Source organism: Tubulanus polymorphus, chromosome 4, assembly GCF_964204645.1.
Source record: "Tubulanus polymorphus chromosome 4, tnTubPoly1.2, whole genome shotgun sequence".
Lineage (NCBI taxonomy): Eukaryota > Metazoa > Nemertea > Palaeonemertea > Tubulaniformes > Tubulanidae > Tubulanus > Tubulanus polymorphus.
Genome location: NC_134028.1, coordinates 7,465,324 through 7,489,970, shown reverse-complemented (window position 1 = coordinate 7,489,970; position 24,647 = coordinate 7,465,324). Strand labels below are relative to the sequence as shown.

The 24,647-nt window shown below is 39.3% G+C and overlaps 1 protein-coding gene across 6 annotated transcripts in view; it reads left to right on the top strand.

Moving 5' to 3' along the window:
* The window catches only part of LOC141903736 (allatostatin-A receptor-like), a 149,060-nt gene that overhangs the window by 75,000 nt on the left and 49,413 nt on the right, over positions 1-24,647 (top strand). For 5 of the 6 annotated variants that reach the window (XR_012619091.1, XM_074791998.1, XM_074791997.1 and 2 more), the window contains exons 3-4: positions 7,334-7,421; positions 22,867-22,921. The gene's annotated coding sequence lies outside the window, so the exon portion shown is untranslated. The remainder of the gene's footprint in view (positions 1-7,333; positions 7,422-22,866; positions 22,922-24,647) is intronic. The other variant, XM_074792002.1, reaches the window with a different exon arrangement.

Genomic DNA, 24,647 nt, shown 5'->3' with positions numbered 1-24,647 from the left:
GTCTAACGTATCGATCGACACGGTCAGAAGTTCAAGTGCACTTTTTACTCAAATGTCATCCGAAAAAATTTCATCCGCAAAATCCGTGTTAGTCCGTATTTGATTTTCGTATTAGATTTTCGCGAGGAAGCGATAGAAAATTATACTTATTTTATCAGAAATAAATGGATACTGATGTATTTTCATGAAATTCTGACATGGTCAACTCTAATTTCAAACTCAAGATTTAAACTAATTTCCTGTATTGACTGTGGGACCCGGCAATAAAAATTTAGATTCTTAAAAAATCTAAGATTTCTAATTTACAATGATATTTGCGATCTCCACTAAAATTCGAGACGATAGACCCCGAGACGGCCGAGACGAAACCATTTTGGGTTATAAATCATTTAAAACACCTATTACCATTGAAATCGTATATATATACTTCGTAAACTGGTTTGCTGACCGCGCGTGAATTTACGGATTTCACAAACGTCTGGCTAACTTGTATACTAAACACTCTGCCATGTAATATACCCTGGAGAATAGACACGCGGTTGTACTTCAAAACACTGACGGTGAAACACGTAGATGTGTACGCGGCGCATCGTTGGAACGTCAGGGAGTCATCACGCAACAATGCGTCGCTCGTAACAACGTCAACGCAGTATCGCTGAGCGGGGAGTCGTAAAACCGTCGTAAACCGGTCGAAACGACTCGGTTTATACGACTTCACGAACAAGTGTTATCAATGGTTGACGATTAACAGTTACAATTAAGTGTTATTGCGCACGATTTGAGTCGGTCTACCCACACGGGCTGTAAAAACAACTACTAAACAAACAGAAAAAAAATCGCCGAACTATACACACCCATAACCGATGAAGTAGACCAAGTTACTTTCAGCTTTTCAATAAAGTTCATTCACCGATGACGGAGCGTCTGTGACGGGAGCACGTGCAACACGTCAGTGGACTCTCTATAGTTGTCGTTTTGATGGTAGTATCGCGGGTAAAAATGTAGACGTATTTGGTAGAAAAAATACCCACTTGAACCCTCCAAGAGAACCCTGAAGATTACTCGGCCCGGTTGTCAGTGGACTCATCATATCATTTGTATCATATCATCTATTGATTGCAATTTCGAGCAATAAATCTGTTATTGTTCAAGGCGTCAAAAAACTTTCAAGTTAGTTTTCTTGTTAACAAATAGCTTAAGTTATTTTAAATACGTTGGAATGATGTAAATCTAGTTTGTTTTTTTTTCACGCGATGAAATATCTACGTAATGTAGATACGTTTTATTCATTGTCGATATTTCATTTTTTTCGTTCCGAGCCGAGCATTATGAATACTTTATAGACTAAGAACTTTTCTTATGTTTTAAGAGGCGACTATAACCAGCAAATCTCCATTATTTATTAACACCTAACTATCCGATGACTTAGAAAATATGATATAGTTGGCCCGCGCTGAAGAGATGTACGTGTATATATACCCAGTGTTCGAAAAGCAGAGTACAAACGGAATCGGTTGCATTTGAAGGAAGGATTCTATGTTGGCAGAAGCAAATTTCAAAGTCTATCCCGATTATTCATCCTATTTTTTCCGGTTTAGGGAAGGTGGATTTATTTTTGTCTTATTTGCTCAACGAGCCCAATACGACCTAACATGTTTATCAGACTTTGACAAAATCAGACAGGATTAATGAATTGATATCAAAAGGAAACATCTTAGATAACTAAAAAAACTAAGATAGATGACAAACAAATCAAAGATAATATATCCTGCGTGAATGCGTCTGCGAAGTTATTTGGTGACTGAAAGTTGATTGAAAGAGCCTCTGACCTAACTGTAGAAACCGAAGATCCTATATCCGCATGGCCAAACGCCCGGCTGGTTTACGACCAGTAACTACTATTGTGACCGTACTGAACGGGATGAACTGTGAGAAATGTAGAAATGTATATTGCGAATACTATTTATTTTCCGACACGGTCAAAATGTGTTTTAAAATCATTTTACGTATACCGAATTCCTTACAGTGCACGCTTGCCCCTCTGTCGAACGTTTCTCAGCGCGTGCGATGATAAAGCGATCTTTCAAGACACTTGTCTTGTTTGAAATCTATCAACAAGAGAAGTTTTTATAGATATTGAGTAAGATCTTTTTTTCGCATTGGAAGAAAATGTCAATATGTTGTACATTCTCGAATTGCTTGTTACTGTTAAAACGAACACTTGGAACAACGTAGAGCCAAGGACCTTTCTTGTTCGAGGTACATTCTTTTCATCCTGTTTACCTCCGATCGAGTTTCACCGTAAGATTTGGATTAAACGTATAAAAAACATTATCCCTTTTCCTTCAATGGGTGCGTTTCATTTTCGGTAAATCCAGCTTAGATTCTATTCCTTTGCTTCGATATCTTTTGCCTTGTCTAGTGTTCCGAGAATAGACGAGCTTAGCGATTTAGACGTCGACTTGTTATTCAATAAAAGCCTTTCAGAAGTTAAATCTGATCTCCGATGTTAAAGTCATAACACGATTTACTTTCTCCCTGGGTGCAGCCAAAATCCCGGTCCCTGGAAGCGTAAGAAAAGATTCACAGCTCGACGCAAGCTGAGAAATTGTTACCTGAATTTTGCTTGCGCATTATTGGTGAATTTAGCAGTCGATGTTTTTAAGCATTACAGATAGATTTGTTTGAATGCCAGGGGCTATTCTATTTTAATGAACTTCTATTTGTATAAAGAAGGGCTCACGTTGCAATGGGTAATCAGTCAACATTCCATGGCAACGTCACTGAACCTAATTTTGAAGAGGAACTATATGGAATGGAAAATAGCTCCAATGACTGGAAAACTGCGTCTTATCAGGGTAGTAAATCTTTGGTCGCCTATACTGACCCGGTCTGATGCGACTAAAACGCCTCATATGGACGTAGGATTTGCAAATCCGCGTTTTGAATTCCAGAATCCCGCGATAATCTACTCGTCGTCGTCAAAACGCGCTCAATAATTCGCCTTTCTCAAATAGTTATCATGCACATAGGTCAGTAAGGTTCTCTAAGTCCTTGAAGTGGCACTTGTTGCTACACGCGCCCGCGCATCCTCGCTTGCCAGGGCGCCAGGGTTTGATTGCCTCCCGCCAAAGCTCACGCCAACAACCCCTGGCCGCAATCCCGTCATTGGTCTATTACATTGCCCAAATTTCCTTGGGCCGACAGGTTGGCACTAAGCGGCCACCAGTCCAAGCCAATCAGACGCGCTGTTTTTAACGGCAGATTCGCTTACGCATCTGATTGGCTAGATATACAGACTGATGGCCGCTTAGCGGCAACCTGTCCGCCCAAGAAATCTTGGCAATATGTAATAGACCGATGTTAAACATTAACATGAATCGTAGTTTCTGTCGGTGCTTTATCTTCGAACAAATCTATCTGCTCGGGTTTCTACTGATCCCTATCCTCACCAGATCGAACAGCGTTTCGAACATTTTCATTATAAATCATAGTCATCGAATCTGGACGTAGACAAAACAACGAACAAATTGTTTTACCCAGCGCAGATACTAGTTGCATCATTTTATATACACGCGTCTCTGCTTCTTCCTACAAATTTGATGCGTCAACATGCGACGGAAATACCTAGACCTTAGCGAACAACCGGGTAGAGAACGGGTCATCCATCAACCGAGGATGTTACGGCGGATGTTGATAGCAACCACAAGTTTCTCGTTCAATATCCCCGCGCATCATTCTTCTACTGCCATCCGCTAATTGCTTTTAACGACGTTTTTCACTGAACGCGATATTACTCTTCTAGTAACTAATGCGTCCCCACGCGTGGTGTTCACTTTTCGCCGATAGGGTACCTCTCTCTCTCTCTAGAGTTCGGGTTTTGGTTAATTAGCGTCAATATCAGTTCATGATAAACGTGATATGTGCCTAATTGAAATTTGAATATCATAAATATAGGTATTTGCGATCACGCAGTGGTTCAGATACGACGTATATGCTTCCAGGTGGCTGCTACTGAGAGCCTCTATAGCATTAGCGCGTTTTCATTTTTCTTTACATCATCCCCATTTGTCTTAAAATCATTAATATTATTATCATTATTATCATGTCCTAAAATTATACAATATTCCCTCTATTTAGCATTTCTGATAAGTATGCTTACGTCAGTTTGGAGAGCTTTTGACAGACTTGCAAAATTATCTATAATTCATTGTTCTTATATCACATCCTTGTGACTTCAATTTGCCACATCTACAATAAGAGTCTACATCTCCCCGCAGAAGGAACCTCGGCATTGCAGACGCTACAACGACGCACCAAGGATTATAGGAGTGGTCGAAGCTATTAAACACGCATCGCATCGGAACGGGTCTTGAGCCGAACGAAGCTTTCTCGACGACTGCAGTTTTAAACTTGGAGTTGAAATATTAACAGGGGTTGGGTGTAACGCAACTTTGTGACATCTAAGTCAGATTTTATCGATGCATATCAGTAGCGGGTAGATTCATATATAAACGTAAATAATGAATTAGATACAGCCGTCCATCAATTTATTATATCCTGATGTATTCAAATAATCGATGATAGTTGTATGAATCTGATACCTAGAATGTGTATTGCTTGCTTGTGAACTCAACCCTGTTTATATTGTATACGTACGTTGAATGAAAATACGACTTCATTGTTTTGAATTTACTACGATATATCGATATCTTCAATGCGTCTTATATCTACGCGGTAGATCTTATTATTAGGTATTATACATTAAATGGAAATATCTATTGTCAATTAATTTCACAGCACAAATCATTCGAATTCCGAATTAGATTTCGACTTAAATTTGATTTTTAACTGGGAACGTTAGACTATTTTGCGGCCATCATTTGGATTCCGAGTACTTTTAGAAATGTGTTGTTGTAAGAGTTTTGTCTTTTTTATCATTCCATATTCTACAGGGGCGGATCTCGGGGTGGTCCGGACCCCTGCTCTCTCATTGAGGTTGCCCCTTCCCTGAAGTCAAATATCGTTTTAAGCGTCAAACTTGACACTCATTTTCTCGCAAATTGCTAATTTTCGGCGAGGGTGGGAGCCCGCTATAAAAGCCTATGAAAATGCCTCTTCTCTTCGTCTGGACCTTGGACTTTCAGCTTTTCTAGACCGTCCCTTTTGAGATATATATATATATATATATATATATATATATATATATATATATATATATATATATATATATATATATATACATATATATATATAAATATATAAATATATATATATATATATATATATATATATATATATATATATATATATATATATATATATATATATATATATATATATATATATATATATATATATATATATATATATATATATATATATATATATATATAAACCAAACTGTCTCCAGAATTTGCAAGAATTAAGTCATCAGAACGATCAAACTTAACATATGATATTCTTTTCGGCGGAAGCACTTTCAGTTGAATGGATGTCGTGTCTTAATCCCGCGAGCGTACACATTGATTCCGTGTGCTAGTTTCATTGCGAAAAGGAGACAAAAAAAAACAATCGAGCGTAAATATACACGGGAAAGCGGCGCATCTCCGGTGAGATATTCTCGTGCGGTAGCCGTCACTCTGTAGAACGTGCCCGAACTGAAAACAACGCTACAATTCTGCCGTGGTTGAGTCACGCAACTTTTAAAATGGACGCACCGTGAGATAAATTGATATTGACACCGATTCATGTCTTCTCTGCGTACACTGGAGTATAGAAAAAACCGTGTTATAACAACACGCCTTCGCTCTTTTCGATATCCGATTTCGAAATCTACGTACCAAGTTTCGTTCCCGACAGGTGGGATGAGTTTGGCAGGAACGCACCAAAAATAAGAGAGAGAGAGACCGATGTAAAAAATTACAAATATCCCCTTAACATTCAATAATTTACAAGAAAATAGGTATAGTCTATAGCGGTTTCGCATGTGACGCGATTGTTTGTCTCCTAACCGACGCTGGCGACTTGCCATACGTATCAGAAACAAGTAATCTGTATTGATCCGCTTACTGACAAAGATGGCGACTTATGTTCATGCGTTTTTGATATCGATATTTTCGAGGGTCGATTAAGAAATTAAGCAACGAATACTCGACATATATTTTTTCCATCGTTGTCAGAGATTAGTGGAAGACAGCGTCAATATTTGTAATTATTGCGTTTTACGTTAACGCCGATGCTATACGCGCCCAATCGATCCGAGTTCGCATGCGCACCAGTCGCGCTTTTTAACCGGTGGGTCATTGGGAACGTCGTATTCGCATTTCAAGAAATCGATTTCTACAGTCTAGTCATATAATGATCGCAAATCTATATGCAAGTTGAGAATATCTACGAAAATATGGAAATGAAATCGCGCGTTGCTCGGTTCGAATGCCCAGCGTGGTTTGTGCGATTATTGCTTTCGATTATTGCGATGTATTGCTTGTTTGATATGAAACTTAAAAAAAAAACGATTTACGCATTTAATGCAAATGTTAGCCATACAATACTATCGATAAATGCGTTGGGATTTTGCCGTGAGATTTTCTATTAATTCGGCATTATACGGACTTGGCGTTCTTTAATTGAAATAACTAGTCAGACCTATCACAGTTGCCGCCTCACATGCGTTCGATTTACGCGTATGATCAAACGTTGACTTCCAAGGCCAACTTCCACACAAGTACCAGTATAAGTTACGCGTATAGGGCAAGCTGTGTAATCGCTGGTCAAGTGCACTACTCCTATTGGTCTACTGCGTTAGCACGCGTGCCTTCTAACTTACAAAACCCTGTGTCATATAATGAAATGCCTCCCCCTATTTATGCCCTCTTGTAAAAGATCGCTGAATTAAGGGTTATGGTTAGGGTCAGCAGCCTATAATGACTTTGAGAACCTGAATTGGCAATACCTCATCTTGCATGGACACCAGAGTACAATAGTAATAAGTGGACTCTCTTAATCGTAACAGCTATATCAAAAATGTGTAGTAATAGTACTAAGCACGTGAATGTAATATTTGTTCTAAATTTGGATTCAACAGTTCATTGATTTGGCTCATCCTGTCCCTCAATGAGATAGAGAGACAGAGAGTGATAGCGCGGCGGCGCGGGCGCAACTAGTGCGCGTATTGCAACAGCGCGCTTCCTGAAATCATTCCCGCAATCATCGTTACTTACACAGACACCACGCGCGCCACCGCCGCCGCCGACACTCCGGGAAAATCGCTCCGGCGCATCAGTCAATCGTGATGAACTAAGCCGGAATTCCTAAACGTTTCTCTTTCTAGACGTTTGAAAGATTCTCGAGTTATATACGTTTCATATACGAATATTCAATGGACTATAAGTTTACACGAAGCGATGACGAATTAAATGGTAAGTGAAGATCTTTTTCCAATTCTCATTCACTTCTTAACGTATAACATTCAGCGACTTACTCATTTTCAACACCTGATCTCATCAATTTTCGGATATCTCGCCTTCGTGATAAACCGCGCGTCTACACTTTTATGTATTCAGATAAAAGTGATAATTCATTTTCTTGATAATATAGCGCAATGTTAACTCAACACTTGAAATGAAATAAACTAACTTTAGAAAATAAATGCAGCAAACACTAGGTGAATACTCAACATGAAACTATCTGTTTGATAACAGCTAGAACATATAGGTTCGTTTAGGTAGGTTTTCAGATTTAATTTCAAAATATTCGAGTGTAAGACTAAACCTAATGACGACTAGGCAGAATCATTCCATAATGCAGGAGCGGCTCATCCAAAAAACCCTCACCGAAATTTTTTTTATTGCAATTAGTTGATTAAAATCCTGACATATTTGCATCGTTTTTTTGTCCATATTTTTTCACAATGAATTTACTCGCTTATATCCGACAGACACTATTTAACGGAAGATGACTTAGGAACGAAAACGTGTGGTCTTCAATAACACATCATGCGAGTCATTGAACAAACAGTATCTTCTCGAAATCAACCGTCTTAATCGCTAATCAGCTCGTTGTCCGATCGATTATTGAAATCGGATCGATACCGAACCGATTATTGATTTGTCGGACGCTGAGAATCTGAACTAAAAATTCGATCCTTTTAAGTTGATTATCGTATAGCGTTAAACTAGATTTCCGATTTCAAAATCAAAACCCTGGTTTCGCTCCCGGCAGGTGTGGTAGGTTTTGCAAGGGGCATCAAATCAAAAAAAAAAAAAAATCAAACGAAATCTACCGATTGAATAGATAATAATGGTCGATCCGAATTTTAAGATAGAAAACAAGATAGATAATTTCAGATGGGAACGAATTGATATTGGTATTACTTTATTCGTCAAAATATTAATCGTACGATACGACACTCGTGCATGATGATAACATGAAATACGGCTTAATAATTTCAGGAATGTTAAATGCGTCGAAGACACTTTCTATCACTAAACAACGTTCTAATGAGATATTCCCCCGTTCTTATAGTCAGATTGTCGGAGCTAGATCTCAATAGATTGATTATGAACAGGGAGGGATTCGGTCGAACATATTACACAAAAAGTATGACAATTATAAACCGTCGATCAGGCAGCAATCATTACAACGTATTTACCCTCAGGTTTGCGTATAGTCTTCTAATAAACGACCGCGCGCGTATCTGTTTTTCGCGTTCTCAGTAACCGATGATCAAAGCGCTATACTGATGTATCGGAAACTTTTGATCTAAGACGTATTCAGCTCGACACAACGTTCAATGATCTACTGTGTGTCTATCGTTTAATGCGGAAATGATCACAAGCGTCGAATCGGTTGGGTTTCAACCTATCTTATTTTCCGGCAAGTGTAGGCAAGTTCGACTCCACCCAGGAGTGAATGGGTACCCGGTCTGAGATGACTCCTGAGCGCCCAGTAGTTGCTCGGATGTTCTTCTCCCCTAGTAAAGATGACTGATACATGAATAGAGTTTTACAGGCTGGAGGTAATAATACCGATTTAATGCACCGTTGAACTATTATCACAGTGATAAGGGACCAATAGAAATCAAATTACTATTATTAATACTCATGCCAGCGGCCGAAAAATTCTTCGATATTCATTGCAAGGTTTTACTGCAAAAAAGCTCATGCATATACTTAAAAGCTTACTTCATAAATTTCACCGTATCCATTGAAACTGTAACTCACCGTATAGTTGCTATCTTGAAGACAGTTGCCAGAATCTATATTTTCTAATCCACATACACCGCGAGAGAGCAAAAAATCTACTCAGATTCAGTTCAGAATCGACAGAAAAATTTCATGCCTGCATGCCAGGCGTGAAGTAGGAAATATTTGGTAAATATTGCGTTAACCCTTGTAGTAAGCGCGAGAGCAGGGGAAATTCCTACTGATCCGATGTATGTAATACGTAAACTGTTATAAATGAAATAGAAAAAAAATTATTATTCGTATGACGAGCCTTAAATAATATGCTTATATCGACGAGGCGATTTTCATTGTAATAGGATACTGCTAGGTTTCAAACAATAGTGTGCTTCGCTTGTAGTTTCTTTCTGGTTTTTCAAGGAACACGGATGTCTCAAGTTTATCCGAAAAAAAACTATCGAGTGTGCTTTTGTTGTTATGGTTTTTGCCCGATTTCCGCCGCCGTACCGAAGGGTGCTAAATTATTTATGTTCGCGTAGGAAGCGAGGCGGGTTTTATTTTCAAGACCGACTCGTTACGCGATATCCCGAAGAAGGTTCTATATTCCCGCAATCGAGTTACTTAAACTGCGAGGTGATTTAGGAGAAAAAAAGAAGACGCCGACTTGAACCGTATTAGGATATAGCAACCGCATAGGTCTGGTTGCAAATTATGCAAACAGTGTGTAGATGGATCGGTCATACTGACGACTTCAGCAGATTTAAATGACTAAATTTTGACATTGCCTGCACCAGACAGATATCCCTAGGTATTACTGTATCTTGTCGGCGTGGCGAAGATGGATGACACTATTTGCAGCAAATGCTCGACTGGTTGACGCAGACAATACCTGTGAAGGGAGGCTCACCGGGTCCCCTGGGTCGACCGCTAACGGTTCTCATTATCACCCGAAAACCCGCTGATTACCATGCAATTTCCTCAAACCAGTACGCGCCGTACACCGTCAACCTAACAACGCGTAAAAACAAACTTCCCCGTATAACAAACGCTTAAAAAGTGGACTCCGTTACCGCCGGGAACGAGCGACTGGAAATCGGGGTACTGGTCGGTGTCGAGTGAAGCAGGAGGAGGAAAGCGCTGTGCTGTTTAATCGCTGAAAATCTGATGATGACATTTTCTATTCGGCTTACACCGCCCACGCGTCTTCCTTTACTGGAGATCATGACGGATATCAAGCGGGTCTGGAGATTAAACAATATGACATCACTCAAAACGACGCACGCCGCGCTAACGCTTTAATGTCAGCGAAATATTAAAGCCTATATCGTCGGTTCACTTTCCGGATTTCTTAATCAAGGCCCTCAAAAGTTCAAACACAAATCATATTCGCTAATACAATCGAAGTGATCTAAAATATCTTTTAAATCCCAATGCAAAAAGACTCACAAAGTGGATCCCACGGAAACGATTCATTAGATTTTGACTGAGCATCGTGGTACTTTAAGGTTGCTAACAATTTCTGAAAAACTCTCATTTTCGATGACTCCAACGATCGGAAATCGCTTCTGCCTTTCAGTCAGCTTTACGAAACTAGAACCTGCAAACATGATGGGTCATCCGCTCTAGTGAAACGATGTCGCTAATAAGTAGCACCAGGGATGATGAACGTAGGTGGCGCCGCAAGCTGAGGTTAAACGGATAATTTTGACCTAAGACTTAAAAGTTATCCGTCTGACCTCATCTTGTGTCGTAACCATGGCAACTAGAAAGAGGAGCATCGGTTTCTGCAATGAAAAGAGTTTGTCAGCCACGTCTGACAAAAAAAAATATTTACTTTATGAACAGGAAGAATAGCCCTGATTGGTACGGAGTTGAGCTGGAGGGTGCGGCGGAAAAAACAAGCAGCCATTGATACAGTTACGTTAGGCGTATCCGATTGAACAGCCGAGCTCTTATTGCTGGCTTATCTTAAGCTCTTATCGCTGGCTTATCTTGAGCTCGCAATGCGCGTAAAATCGTGAACATTATCATCTCGTCTGCTGAGTTTTTCAAAAAGTTCGATTACGCGTTAAAATTATCCCGTCGAAAATTACTAAACGATCGCGATGTCTTTGATGGCTCGTTCGGGGGAATGATTTTCATCAAAGATATCGTTCACCGGTCGGTTTTATCTCTCACACGAAAACTACTTGATCGTCGTTCTCGCTGGTATGTTTAACCACTATCAGCCAAACAGGAGCCTCTTGTTCTTTAAGGTGTCGACGTTCTGAGCACGATGTCTGCGTGTGTGCAGCAGGTCCTTTGAATGTTTCAAAACAAGATCCTCTCATCAATTATCTCCTTTTCAAAAATGTCGGCGCTCATTTTTTTTAAAGTAGCGAGAAATAACGCATTTGAATTTACGATGAGTTTGCAAACTGAAGCAGTAAATAGATGAATGATAAACAAGATGAATTCCCACAGCATCAAAAGAAAAATAATTGTCAATATCTTTTCTAACCGGGGTATATAAATTCGCTTAAATATATTAATAATAAGTTTTTACTTTATTTTCCGATAAATTCAGGTCATTTACAAATGACAATTAGACCGTAATACATTTACAAGGAGAAAGTTGAAAATGGTACATGTATAATTACAGATGGTCTTAAATATATTAGTAATATAAATTCTGATATTAAATTTTTTGCATGAATTTTATCATTTTTATTATTATAATTACTTTAATTATAACAGACGAATTGGACTAATCCTTCTGTTATATTTATATATAGTAATAGTAATTGGCTAACTATATTCCTTTTTAGTATAGGGCAGTTATCATGAAATATACTCGCCAAGATCTAAGATGACGACTAGGGGTGTACGGTGACAGAAAGTTGAGACAGATAAGATGGAGCCAAATTATCAAAACAATGAGCAGTACTCTATACTTATTGGAGCAGGTAGCCAATGCAGCTCTTTTAGAACAGGAGTTATATAATCATGGACTCTGAGATAAAATCGTTTAAGAGTCCGTATCGCGTGAACAGGGCTGCTAATTCAATTTCAACGTCGCACAACGTAATTTACATAATGAAACACGATTTGCTTAAACGCATGTAAATTCGATTTATCTCCTGGAAAGAGAATTAATAAGCAATTAGCAAAACAGTTTGGAAAAGCCACGCGTCATTAGAATATCTAAGCATATCAACTTAGGGAAATAAGTAAAAAAAATCGTCTGATCTTTAAATCTGAATTTGTGCAATGACGACTCTTTTTTCCGACGCATAATCGGCGTTGAATACATTCGCATTAGGTAATCGAGCAGTTGCCGGAAGAACTGAGGGATTTATTAAAGATGCTTTACAGCTGATAAAATATACTTAATACCCCTGTTAAACTCGCGTGGATGCATTTAAATGCAACAAAGAAAAAATTAGCCAACATTCGAAGGTTTGAGACAACGTGTTAAGCATCGCTACGTAAACAACGTTTGCTAAGAATAAAATCATGTTAGGTAAACTTGAAATCGAATTCCAGATAGCGGATGCTTATATTCGACGAATCTTACCCGACAGGGCCGGGTTTAACGGAGCGAAGAACTTTCTAAATTCATTCATTCATTCATTCATTCATTCATTCATTCACTCATTCATTCATTCATTCATTCATATTTTATTGCTCACAAAAAATAATTTGCATAGAGCAAAAAGTACAGATTTACAAAAATTGTTTTTAACAAGATGGCAAATATAATAATAGTTCAAAAGTATTTCTTCAAGCCTTTTCTAATATAAAGAACTAAGTTGAGACGAGTTCTTCCTGTCTAGGACTTGGTCTAATTTTGTAGTAGGATTTTATGTACGCTGCACGTATGTCATTGAAAAAGTGACAAATTAACAAAAAAGGATATTCGTCTCCAAGTACGGCTGCGTTGCATTTTGCACATATTCTCTCTTCTCGCGGGGTACACTTCGATCGGTAAAGAATTAAGCAAACTCCAAAATAGGGCTAAAAAGATGATTACGTTGTAACTCCTTATCGGCGGATCGTTTTATAAATCGCAATGAAATTTAGATTTGTTATCGGTTCATTTCTATAGCTGCCGGGTCTGTTATGGATGCTTCATCATGACTTTAAAAAAAATTTATACAGAGTAGATAGGCGGCTGGCCGGGTCAACTTTTAAGCTCACCAGAAAGGCGGAACAAGGTATCAATTTCTTAGCCTCAGATACCCTACAGTTCTTCAGTTGTGCGTGAAGAGTTAGAATGATTATAATACAAGCTTTTTTTAATACTAGATAGTTAGACGATGAACCTCAGGAATCTGTGGAACCTAATTAAGTTTGAATCACATCATTTCGATTCAGGCGGAACTGAAGTTATGAAATTTAATTTTTGAAATTTTATAGTTATTAGATTTCATAGCATATCCACTCAAATAATGTAACGCATTGTTTCTAACCTGAGCATCATTCAGATTTCCGAAATGCTCCTTTATCAGAGACATCTTTATCATACTAAACATATAATTAGATATTCCCATATTATATGGCGGATATGGGGGAGATCTAAATTCTAGTACTCCGTACTGTGACTCTTATCGAAAAATGATATTAAAATAACGAAGTTTTTAAGGTTTTTTTCATTCATCATAATCAAGTCACATGACTGTCAATACAACAAAGATAGAAATAGGAGATAAACAATAGAAAATGATATAAACAAAGCTAAGATGAAAAACAAGAAAACTAACTTGATAGTTTATTGACGCCTTGCTTAATATTGTCGACCTCAATTGATATGATATGAATTGCAGATATTAAGGATCAATAAATATCGGATTTGAATATGGATTATAGTATTGAATTGACCGGCAACCAGTCTAGCCCCGATTTATTGATGACGTAATGCACATCCTCTCAAAAATAATGATCAAAATTTATTAGAAATAAAAGAAGAGTTGTGAAATATGTTTAATTATAATTCAAAATTTCAATTTCTATTTCGAAACGCCAATATTGATGACGTAGTGCACATCGACTCACGACACACGGAATGCCTTATATAACGCAAACTAGGTATCAATGCATATAAGAATTACTGTAACGGTTTTAAAGGCGTCGAAAAATATTTACAGATACTTTCAAAGCACTAAAGTTTCCTTTGAATTATCAAATTTAATATAACGTTCAACACGTTCGATTTAATACCTCCCTAGATTTACCAATTCCGATTAATTATTTATATCGAATGAAGTGAGAACTGTTTATCACCTGTATTTGACTGGATATAACCAGCATGTTGGCATCGTTGTCTCTCACATCTGGTTCTGTTATATTTCATTATGTGTGTACAGAGCTGTTAATTAGAAAAGGGCTGTTCATTTCGATGCACGGCTGTCAGCGTATTTAAATCATGAATTAGTATGTTTAATTACACATCGGATCCAATCCTAATATACAGGCCAAACCGAATACATAGAATATCTGCTTTCTTTCAAATTCATGCTTTTAGTCAACTAGTTACAAATCTAACGAGAAATGGTTCATCCGCTGGACTGAGGTTCAAACTAAGCAGCAAACAATAGAATTGGACCCAGGATTGTATAGGCATGGTATCGAATAAGTCTTGATTTTATTCCAAATCATTAAAAAATTGCATTCATTGAATTCAATCGTTGTCGTGAATGTTTTGAGCAAAGCTAAGGTCGACTTACGACCCGATCATCCAATCGTAAGAACTGCCGTAGTATTACTGTAAGCACGTGACCGCCGATTGCCGATCCGAAGGTCGCACGGTCGTAAGCGCACTCGGACGTCTCGATCATCGTCGAGTCTAAAGGTCATGTGACGCATAACTCGTCGCTGATTCGCTACGACGATCTGATCGGGTCGTAGAAATAGAACTTGTTATGTGCTTGCGATTCGACGGGTCTGCGATCGATCCCTCGCGGTCGTAAGTGCACTCATGTCGAAAAGGGCCCCGATGAAAAGACCGTTCCGACGAGATTATTATAGGTCGTAAGTCGACCTGGGCTTACGTAGCTTTACGCGCTCCGTCATAAAATTTCGACTGTGTTATTTATACCAATGATAAATCGAAACACCGCGTAATTACGCATTTAGTATGTTATCCATCTTAAACGTATTTTCCTCCTTTGATCGTCATTTCGTTAATCGATTCTAACCTTACTTGAACCTGATCGACGTTCGTTTCCATTTCGTTATTCTTTTTTCATCGTCGGTAAATAATCTTCTTTTCATCAAGCTGTATATGTATATATTTAACGTCGCCGCCGTTTCTTTCGACGGTAAAACCGTTTTTCTGTCGTCTGCTCACGACCGCTCGATTCGGTTGATCCTCGAGATCGTGACTGACGCACGCGGAAGCGACCGCGGTCGAGTGTTGGTCTTTCCTCTTCATGCCGGCGTCGTAAAAATATCGACGCCTCGCACACACGAACAACTTCGGCTAAAGCCCCTACCGAGATTTACCGGGCTAAGCTTCTTAACTATTATCGCCCGGTGCGATGCGGTATTCACATTCGTCTTGTCTTCAAAACAAGAAAAAGCCGCTTAAACCCTTCTTTCTACTGGTGTGTGGCTGCTCGTGTTTTTTTTCGCTGGCTCAGATAAATAAAAGGTATAAATGCGAAAGTGTTTCGCAACAAGTGCATCGAATTGCCATCGGAACGCGACAATCTTCAGAGCTTCGTTGAGAACATTTATCGGAGTTGTTGTAGGATCTGTGCGCGCACGAGTGAGATCGGAAATCTCTTCAGAATTACTCCTCGTTTACGAGGCGTATGACCTTCCGTCGAAATTGAGGTTAAACAAACCCGATGTCGGCTGTACTTCAATTTGACATCAACTGCCACATTTCTCTTAAACAGTTCGATTTCACTATTTCACAGTACGGCTATGGCTTCTGCCCGGGTCAAGAATCAAATACAGTGTGTGAAAAAATTAGCCATTTTGTTTTTACTGAGAAGTACATCACCACACTTTTGAGTTGAATTACGATCACCCTACTACTGACCCCCTCACTGATACCGCTCAGCGGTGTTGGCGAGTGGTCGAAGAGCATTCGACTCTGGGAAGCTAAAGCACATCGTCGGTTCGAACCCTACATTACCGTAGGCCTAGTGTCTCCGGGCAAAACAGGTAGCCTTATCGCCTGTTTCCAATCGATACTTTGGCGTGATGTCTCCTGAGCGCCTGTAGTTGCTCGGATGTCACTTTTCTCATCGGGCAGAATTGACTGTTACATGATTTGATCTGCTTGGGGTAATAATACCAACTTTAATGAAAGCGTCATTGAATATTGTATGACAGCGAAAAGGGCGCTATAAAATGCTGAAGTTAAATTGTTATTATCATCATTATTGATTGCCTCCTGGAGTCGTCTCACTAACGTTTGTTATGCGCTTTATTTTTAGCCGTTTGCACACTAGCTGTTGTCAGTACTACGTACATGCACGATAACTTAGTTTGAGTATTTTCCAATATATTATATGAATTTTTACAAAAGGACAATTTTGACGCACATCTGCTCGTCGCCCTGACGTTAACTTCCATATTGTCACCGGGGGAATTATTGGATCACGTCGTTGAATGGATCGATTCTATATTTATGATAATACCGGGCTGTTCATCGGTTGATCATGTAAAGCGTCGCGTTGCTCTTAGTTCTGACAGGGTTTAACGGTACCATATATGATCGACCTGGTACTTTTTCCAGCGTTGGAATTTCATCAGCTGTCAGTCTATGGTTAAACTAACGAGTCAAGATCACTTTCAAATATTTCAATCGATTGAAAACCGACGAAACTGGACGCTACTTATAAAGCTTCGGAGTTGTTTACTTGATTTGCCAGGCAGGTGAATTTGAAGTAGCCCTTTTCGATTCGAACAATATAATGAAAAGCAAACAGTCAACTGCGTTGACTAATAGGCGTATAGAATTACTTCATTTTTCGGATTGAACGTCAATTTAATGGCTATCACATCCCAAATGCGGATAATATGTTCGTTGGTACTCCTATTAGATCTAAAAACCTAATCGTCGATTGAAATGGGGAGGGGACATGAAAATACACCCCCTCCATATGAACCACCTGGAGCAAATGTAACTCGGTGATGAATACAATTTCGTAATGGCGCGTAGTTTTTCGAAAATTTAAGAGGACGGTATTTAAACCGCAACGAGTCCAGCTGTGACGATTGAATAAATTAGTCGTTTTGGACTGACCGTATAATTCGCTTCTGTATAATGTCCAGAATGTTACTTTATACGTTACATATTTTCTCATAGATGTCACGGACAAGGCATGAATGCAGAAAAATCACCGCGGTTCAAACGATTTCATCAATCAACAATGAAATATGAGGCGTTAGTTGCGGGTTATGTATAGTTCATCTGAAAGTCCTTTGTCTAATTATGTTTGCCTCGACGCAGTGTTCAATCCCTGCATTCCTGCATGTCCTATCACCCCCTTCCACGTCATTATCACTACTAAAAAACCGACCAAACGATCGATTCTATTGCGATTGATCGATGGTATTTTCCTGTAAATTGATTTCTTTTATTTTCAAAAGCAAATTGCACGAGACGCACGTCTTACATGGCCGAAACTGGTCAGCCCCAGGGGCCAGTTGCACAGTTGTGACTTAAGTCCAAAATTGGTCTTAAATCTTAAGACTGGTCTTAAGTTGTTAGATTGGCTATAGAACTAAGTTGGTCTCAGACTGGTCTTAAATACAAGCCATGACTATGCAACCAGCCCCAGGTGGCCAGTGAATCTAGACAGACGTTCTTACTTTCTTACGGAAGGATTTCATATTTCTCAGTAACTCGGGGTTTACCGACTTCGCGCATGATGTTTGAATACTTTTATATCGACCTGGAACGGCAGTCGACTATATAGTAATATGATAAATTTTTACTGCAGTAGCCAAATGACTTGCTACGGTGTGTCACATGAAAAACCTCTTTAGAAGCCACCCACAGTCGCCATTTGACTGGAGAATTTTCCGTGTAGAACGACGACTTCACCAAAGTGTAGGAATCCGTTTTGATCTGGATTACCGTGTGAAAACCGAAGTTCTCGCGCAACGTTTTTTATTAGACGGGCATCAGCAGCGGCGGCGGCGGCGGCGGTACCACTGATTATTTCATGGCAGACGTGTTTGAGGAAAAGCAAGAAAAAAAGAACCGTCGCTCGTTACGGGGGAATCTCCATCGGCCGATTACGTGCTTAGGCGTAGAATATGGTTTTATGGCTGTGGCAAATCAGATGACAGCGTTATAATGACCCTGTTAGCAGTCATGAGCAGGTGGCCCTTCATCTTAGAAAACATGTTACTACCCGTTTCGTAATCCCTTTATAGACGACGAAGTTTTTCTCGTTCTTCTTATAGTTTCAACAAAAATAAAAACCGACGACAAAGTGCTTTTAAACACCGACGTAATCACTATTTCACCGAGTTCGAAGCGTTTTCCGTCGCGTTTCGGGAATAAAATGAGAGTTGTAAAAACGAGATAGGAACTCTGTGCAGCATCTCCGCGCAGATTATAATGGCGTTAATGTTTCTGGTAATTTTACGAAAACTTTTACCGATCAAATTGAAGATCTGAGACTTTTTAAACGCGCTTGTTAACATCGGAAACGTGGTGTAGGAAGAATGCTGCAAGAAAAAGGTATCTGGGCATGGATTTAATACCATGACTCATTCAGTTCGAGACAAAAACAATTTAAATAACGTCAACCTTCCCAGAATTTACTCTCTGTAAATTACTAGGCCCTTCAAGAAAAGTCCGAGAAAGTGGAAAACTTAGACAATTTTCCCTCGACTTTTAATCGTCGGATTTTACATTGTACATTCGATATATTCTAATACTTCTTTCTCGAGTTTTCGGCCGCTTTTTCATGGACTTCGTATACAACGGTAAACCTGGAGTATCGATTCTTCCTATCACGCACATCTGCGCTCAATCGGATCAGACATTTTCGATGATAATCCTTTAAATCCGAAGGTTAAAGCAACGACCAGTCTATTAAATGCGTTACTCTCTCGTTCGTTTCATCCCTGTTTAACAACCTATCGTTACTAGTTAAACAAACATTTCGCTTAATACCCGATTATTACGGCATAATCCCTTTTGTAAACGCTGCACTGTATCGATACCGCCATATGATATCAGTAAAAACCAACGCGCTGTCTCCGGGGCAAAATGGTTGACTCTTCAAAAAAATTATCTCAAGGCTACAGACAGTCGTCATCGCCTGGAACACGGGCGATATATGAGGCTGCGACGTGACGGGTTAAACCAATTCTTTCGTTTATCGGTACACTCTACGAGTTCGTTGATTCGAAGTCGAGTTCATGTTGATCGCCGGATTCAAGCCGTCTCTGATCGCCTACGAATCGCGTCGTCTGACCCTAAAGTGAACAATTGAATTGCATTCCACGTAATACATGGCGGGCGTGAAGTGGTCTGATGGGAGGTTAGTGCAGTTCCGCTGTCAAACCAGCGAAGAAGCCTTGCCGAAGCTCTCGAGCGATTTCGTCTTGCTTCGGACTATACAGCCGATGTATGAGCCTATGAGATGAACGAAATCGAAATGTCTGTTTAAAGTGGGGTAAAAAGTGCTTTTACAATTAGAAAACTATGTTTGGTTGCCTCTCGAATATATCATTTAAAGTTTAGTTGAAACTGTTGGTTTACTACGAGGAACTGGTCTCGGGGAGAGTATATTTCAAAATCTTTTTTGCACCGTTTCGCACCGACAGACTTCATTGCAATTACCTAGTACCCAACGCACATGACGTAGGGAAACAGGGAAACACAAAAATACAAAAACACAGGATCAAACATATCTGATCTCGAAAGCGATATTCCCGAAACCATGTTTCTCGTTTCTGGTATAAACGCGCACACGAAACCAGGAAATGCCCGAAAACATGTTTCTTTCTACCGTTTCCTGGTTTCCTGCATCGTGTGCATTGGGCTTTAGATATAGGAACGTAAAACCGACAGTATCTAGATTGAATATGAAATAGTTCTGTGGCCATTTAAAGTATGCAATTTCTTATACATTGAGTGTTATTGTGTCTGTGTCTGTGTGCGTGTGTACGTTTAGGGCTTAAGTTGATTAAGTGCAATGCACTTAAGTCAGAACTTCAATTGCATATTCGGAGTTTGGATCATTGAAATTCATTCATTCCCGGTTTTATCTGTCGCAGGATTTCCGTTCGACAGGGTCACGTAGTCAATTATCCGTAATAGTTCGCGACCGCCGGAGTTAACCTGGCGCCTGGCAAATCGATTTGCCTGGATTCCATATACGCGAGTCCGTAAGCCTGGATTTAGCGTTGCCAAATACCTCATCGCCGGACGAGATTAACTAGCGGATCCAAATCGTAGTAGAAACAGTAATCGGCATCGCGGGGTTCCTAAATTAAAATATGGAACTGAAATTGGCCATAGATAGCGAGCAAAGAAAACAGATGATTCGTAATCTTAAATATTGTTTGCTAACCGTTCTAGTATTCGTTTTATGCGTTTTGATTAGGCCTATTCAGTCGATCGCGGAATACAGAACAGTAAATATTCATTATGCCTTCAATATTCAATTAGGCCTAATATTGAATAATATAGTTTGTTTGTTGGCTCGCTTATCGATGAACGGTTGCCTTGGAGAAGAAAGTGGCCGGTGTACAACGGGCCAATGAAATATATGATTAAAGGCGCATTACAGAATCGAAAAGAATGACCCAACAATAGGGTACCCGCACTGCTACTGTGGCAATCGAGGATTCCACTGGCAATCAGATGGTTGTCCGCGTTCAATTTATTCTACATTTCAATCAAATAATCTGAATGAACTTTTCTCTTAAATGAATCAATTATTCATGAAAACTACACCGATATCCGAGATGAAGAATGAGTATTGTATAATTTGGTGGGTGCTGAGATAATATATGGATTCGGGAGTCTGACAATCCAGTTCAAAGTTAATTGAAAACGAACTAATTTTGACAACGGATGACCTACTGCTCGTCACGCCATCTGGCAGGTTAGCTGGTTTTGCGGGTACGCCATTACGGGACAAAAGTACCCAAGCCTACCAAAATGGCGGCTAGCAATTGTAAAATGGTTTATTTGTGAAATAAGGGCGAATATTCAAGACCTAAATGATACAACCGTCTAACTTAAGTCTCGTATAGGTATCAGTCGCCGAAATCAGTTAGAATCAGAATTAGAAATCTTAGAAAATCTTACACCGACATCGATAGCACCCGTGATTCGAAAATAAACGATAACTCATTTATCTATTAATGAGAACTGTTGAATAACGTGACCTTTCTTGAAGTAGAGAAAGATTATCCGCTTGGAGAGATAGGGGCTTCTTATCATCGCGACCTATCCCTTCCCGCGGTATCGTAGGATCATTTCAAATATTTCACACCTTTCACTTTGAATAGGTCAATAATTTATTGGTCCGATGTTGGCGTGTTATTTGGATACGTGAGGATAGTTTGATATTCTCGCTTTGGATATAAAACTTGCTTGCATCATTTTCATGGCGACTGTTTTCATCAAGGCCAGCGACGAACACGATTTGATGTTGCGGGCCTCTCGTTTATGCCTAGTTCATAATGAATGAATGCTATATTTTCGAATGTAATTTAAAGCAACAAAACAGTGTAATAAATGCAAAATGCGAAATACAGTAAACTTTATTTGGGGTGGTCTGTAGAAACGAAGAAATTAAGTGCCTTGAAATAAAAAGTAAAGAAGAAGTAAAATGTAGAAAATGGGGATAATGTAGCCTATAGCTTATGATGTAACCGATATAGCTTATTGCCAATATACTTCATAACATTTCCATTCGTTTGCGTGTTTTCGCTCCAGGGAAAGCGCGACTCGTATTCGAGCTACGAGAAAATGAGGTTCTTAAAGTAAACAGTTGACGCGTACATAGAATGTATCGAACGAATAAACTCGGGTATAATTATTATTTACCCGCTATTATTTGATATCTGTTGAATAAGTGATGTATAAAAGTAAGTTGCGGCGATGTATATGGCGCGAAAGTTGTCAATATTGTCAATATTAATACAAGAATGTCGCTTGTGACCGGTACTAACAAGCGAAATAACAATAGCCGCTGCGACGCGATAAGTATTTGAGCTAACGGGTTGCGGCTTGTTGGGTTCTATGGTGCGGTAAACAACATGGAACCGGATTACTTTCCAATTCCGTCTCCACCATTTCAGAATCGATAACGTGTTTATAATTTAACGCGTAAAGCGAGAGCGATTATTCGTTATTCGTGACAATACGCTTCGGGCGTTTGTATTTATGTTTCCCTCCAACTCCCGAAGTCGCCGAGTGTCGAGATCGGAGAAACGTCCGAAGCGTATAATCGAGTTACGGGCGCGCTGATTGTGATTGGTGGATTATCGCGTGTTAGTTTTGTAATAACCTCTTGCCTATACTTACCAATAACACCACGTGATTTCAGCGCTGTTTGATCGACGTCCGTTCGAAATAAGCCCGAATCAGCTCGACATCACGAGACACGGGTTTCTGTTGTTATGAATATTGTTTTATCGTAATTTGACCACTTCTATAGAAACAAGGAGGGAAGCACTTTGCAAGCGTTAATTTCTAGTCCTATTTTAGGTCGTGAAGTGTCTTCTGGCTATATGGATTTTATGATGTCGAAGCGATACTGAAGGTAAAGTTAATGTTTTTCGATCACCTTAGATTATCCTTTGGAAAGCTATTAGAATAAGAGATTCTGGCCCATTTTCTGTGAAGATTCTAGAGAAAATTAGAACGAGAAAGAGATATTAATAGGGAAAATGTAAACGCGAAAAATCCCACAGCTAAATACAGCCAAAAAGAGAAACTTGAATAGAAGAGTATATATTTGCGCAACGTTTCGGCTAAAGACTATTAGCCATCATCCGGCGTATCTATTGTGGGATTTCTCGCATTTATCCATCATACACGGATATTGTGTTTTCGTCTCGACTCAGGGAAAATGAATTTGGCATAATTTTTGAGAAAACAGGTAAATCGACCGAGGTTTTTTGATAAACAGTAGACTTCGCCCAAGTCGGATCTTAATATGGAGCCGTAAAATGTGTCCGACTTGAGTGATATCTGAGTTGGATGTTATGTATTTCATATTTGTGTCCAAATGATTTGAAAATACATCCGAGTTGAACGGTTTTCCGCGTTGATCGGAGTCTAGTGTACGAAGTATTAGAACATGAAAATAGTTAAATGATAAATGAAGAAATCCCACACTTCGAATTAAATTAAACTGATAGTATTTATTATTTTGAAACCACAACGTTTCGGATGTTGACTAACAGCCATCATCATGTGGAATAACCAGAAAACTGAACTACCTGGTCATTCCGCCTGATGATGGCCGTTAGTCAACAGCCGAAACGTTGTGGTTTCAAGATAATCAATTCTATCAGTATGATTTAATTCGAAGCGTGGGATTTCTTCATTTATCTACAGTGTACACGGATTATAGTGTTTTTTCGACGACTATGAAAATATATTATGTTTGAAGTTACAAAAACAGTGTTTCTGTAGTTGCATTTCCCGGTATTGCAATTTAACGACCTTGCTTATAATTTGCCGAGGAAACAGACGGCGAGCAGATAATTTGTTTCTGCCCTGTCTGATTATAAAACAAACGATTGAACAGGTCACCACTAACGGGCCACTTAACGGCAACACTGACACTCATCGCGTGCTAGAAGAACACGAACCTGGGGCACAGTTTTATCGACTGGTGTCAAATCTAAGCTGGGGGCTAAATTCAATTCATTCAATTCACTCAATTCATTTTCAATTGAATTAGCCCCCTGATAAAACTTGATACCAGTCTGTAAAACTAGCCCGAGGACTTTGAATAACACCGAGAAATAGAGAAAAAAAATGAAATGAAACATTAAAAGAAACCTTCGCTGTGATTTGTTGATTGATATGCATTATGGGTGCACGTGCGCAAGAGTGGGGTACGCAGAAAGCCGAGATTCGGAACCTTATCTTACCTGACCTTACTCAAGAAACCGAACCCCTAAACACTTCTCTATAATGCCAGATTTGTTATGATCCCATGATTTTCATCGGTTCCAAAATCGGCATAATAATGGACTTTTACTATGATGCATACACACTTGCCGCAGCTCCTTTGTAGAGCGCATTTTCGCCAGGCGTACGTACGACTCAACTCCCTGTAGATGTGGCGTACGATCTTTGCACGGTGCAATTTGCGTACCTCCAGTTTTCGCGCGTGCGGCGGGCGGGCTTTTCGAGTTTTTTTTCATTAAGAAGATATTTTCTTGAGTCAAATTTGTAATGTAAATTTTAAAAACATTGTCGTGTCGGGCGTAATTTTGAAGCAATCTTAAATGCTCGTATTTGAGCATTTAAGA